The sequence below is a fragment of the Schistocerca piceifrons genome, chromosome 6, assembly GCF_021461385.2.
Source record: "Schistocerca piceifrons isolate TAMUIC-IGC-003096 chromosome 6, iqSchPice1.1, whole genome shotgun sequence".
In the NCBI taxonomy this organism is placed as follows: domain Eukaryota; kingdom Metazoa; phylum Arthropoda; class Insecta; order Orthoptera; family Acrididae; genus Schistocerca; species Schistocerca piceifrons.
In genome coordinates this window covers 280,317,493-280,320,464 of record NC_060143.1, presented here as the reverse complement: position 1 = coordinate 280,320,464, position 2,972 = coordinate 280,317,493, and the positions used below count along the sequence as shown (strand labels likewise).

At 46.4% G+C, this 2,972-nt stretch overlaps 1 non-coding gene across 1 annotated transcript; it reads left to right on the top strand.

Moving 5' to 3' along the window:
* The first annotated feature begins 2,541 nt into the window (after positions 1-2,541).
* Trnat-ugu lies at positions 2,542-2,615 on the top strand. Its single transcript has one exon. It is a non-coding gene; the product is annotated as a tRNA-Thr (tRNA).
* Positions 2,616-2,972: the final 357 nt, after the last annotated feature.

Sequence of the window (2,972 nt, the reverse complement as noted above, 5' to 3'; positions counted from 1 at the left end):
CTATACACTGTTCGTACTTCTCGTAGAGATTGACCAGTAATCCTTATTTATAAAGGAAAATATTTGTTATATTAGAACAAATAAGCCCTCGGTCACAAATATTAAGTCAAAATTGACCAGGTTTCGACGCTACTACGAGCGTCGTCTTCAGAATTAGACTAACTGTTCTACAACATATTAGGTATATAATACATTAATAAAATTAAAGTTTGTAATGACTGGAAAAGTTTTAGAACAGTTAGTCTAATTCTGAAGACGACGCTCATAGTAGCGTCGAAAACTGGTCAATTTTGACTTAATATTTGTGACCGAGGGCTTATTCGCTCTAATATAATTCTGACACGGTCACTGAACCTTAGCAGCTATGTTCAAAGTTTTATGAAAATATTTGTTTTCAGTTGTTCGCAATTCATTATTTCAGAATTAGCGGTCGCCCATCCCGAGATTTGTTGAAAAATATACTCTTGTGGTGGTTCTGCTATGGTACTGAATGGTAAGTTTAATTTCAAGAACCCCAAACACCAGTGGTAAACAAATACACCACAGTTGTAAAATGCTTTTATTGGCAGAAGTCGCTATACACTACCAGGGTTTCGGGATCTTAGGGCCATCATCAGGTGTATCTGAAATCTAACAGTAGTAGCGCGATATATCGATGGCCAAACAGCTAGTAGGCAAACATCCACCGTAGGTGGGCCGACGTAATAGCTTCCCGAACTGCGGCTGTGGGCACAGGCAACGTGCATTACCTTGTTGACACCTCGAACGCAGAGCACAAGCATAGGCCTTAACGTCTCCGAAGTGTGACGGCTGCTGTCCAAATTGCCGACTATGCGAACCAGAGGTCATCATGTTGTGTATCCAACAGCGCAGCACGCCATCAAGCTAGGTTCTGGGCGCGTACGGAGATGACGAATGCGATCTGTCAACAGTAGCTCTCATCGGAGTCCCCACACACGGATACGTACATCGCGATGCTGCACGCAGAACCCAGAATCGCCAGGAAAGAAGTCACGAAGCCACTCGTATGCCCAGTGTTGTCGGTGGGCGCAACAGCGTCGACGCGCTTTCGTCCGCTGCCACGAGAATGGACGACCCAACTGGCTGCAGTGCTGACATTACGTGGCAGTCCAGACGTCATCGCAGCTGTCAGTTAGGAGACTTGTCTTGCTGCAAGCAGTCCATCTTGACTCAGGCTACGTGACAGTCGTGCGATCCTGCACGGCGGAGTGAGTAATATGCATCATCTCGGGCGCTAGTCGAGCGGCGCCGTTGAGATGGTACATGGTTTTGAGTACGGCCGTCCTGAAGCCTTAGATTCCATATTCGTATGACAATCATGGGATCCCGACTAACAGGAGCAGCAATATCGTCGAACTGAAGACCACACTGTCGATACATGACAATGCTGCCGCTTTCGAGCTGATACTCGTGGTCGCAGAGGTTTCTCCTCCTGATGCGAGAGGTAAGACGCTCTTCTGTCGAACAACTAATATTCAAATGCCATTTCTGAATGAGAAACGTGGTGCCCAATCTTTACTTGCATATAAAATGTAGATGACGTTACTCCTACCTGCTTTGCGCGGTTGTGCTGAAACGATAACTATTCGTATATCCAAACATGTGATAGACAACATGCCAGTTTGTGGTTTGTTGCACGCTGCGTTCATGGCGTTGCAATTTTAATGGAAAGCAGAGTATGCTTTTCCGTATCAGATCACATCAATGCTGTCATAATCGGTGTAAACTTCTTAGGAAGTCATAATCAGATTATCTGAATAGGTTACACACTACCTCACCAAGGTACAACCCGAGAACGAAAAATACAGTGTTAGCCTAAATCAGGGTTGGTCAATAATTCGGCTCAAGGTCCGTGCCCGGGCAAGCGTGCCATAGCGATCTGTGAGGCTTTTGTATCCCGCCGTGGGTCTGTTCCCGAAAACTGAAGGGTGGGCCGACTGTAGGAAGCTAGGGGGAGCAGGCGAGGTAGAAGTCTCGGTACTGCAATTAAAGTAAAAGTGGTTTTACTATATCACAACAAAATAATAATGTGAATACATAACTTTGCACTGAGGAGCGCGTAGGCGCGAAGCCGGATGTATCAAAGGTCACAGAAGTTACAGAGGCAAAACTTGTAGTGGCTCACCCACTGTGAAAATGAAACAATGGTGCTTGGTCGTCTACTCTTGATCAAATGGGCTGAATCTGGTGCGGCGCTCGTGGAGCTTCACAGCGCCGGCTAGAGGGCGCTGTCGTCAGCGAAGATGTTCCGCTCTCGTAGTGCCAACCTAAGAACTTGTACATACTAAGATGATATCTGTTCTTTCGGACTTATTCGAAAGAACAGATACCCTCGGTGACCATTCAGCTCGTTAGAATGAAATTACAATGAAATGAACACCCTTAGCTGCTTACAGGCGTTGACAGACGTGAACGGGGACAGATGAAAATGTGTGCCCCGACCGGGACTCGAGCCCTGGGTCTCCTGCTTACATGGCAGACGCTCTGTCCATCTGAGCCACCGGTAAGCCACCATCTGTGTCCTCGGTGGCTCAGATGGATAGAGCGTCTGCCATGTAAGCAGGAGATCCCGGGTTCGAGTCCCGGTCGGGGCACACATTTTCATCTGTCCCCGTTGACGTCTGTCAACGCCTGTAAGCAGCTAAGGGTGTTCATTTCATTGTAATTTCACTAAGAACTTGTACCTACACCGTGGCATCGTAGCTATCGATAACACAGACGCAATACGTTTCTCTGTCTGAGCGCCAATAGGGGTAAATGGTGAACGGGCTGTATTGAAGTGGCAGGGCAGTCGTACTGCTTACGGTTTGGTTTAATATTTCTCAGCAACAAATAGCACAAACAAACGATGTTTCAGTATTACATATTTTCGGTGTGCTAAAGACATAACATAATTTTTATGTTGTACAGACTGTGAGCATATAGACAAACGATCATTTCACAGAACCCAG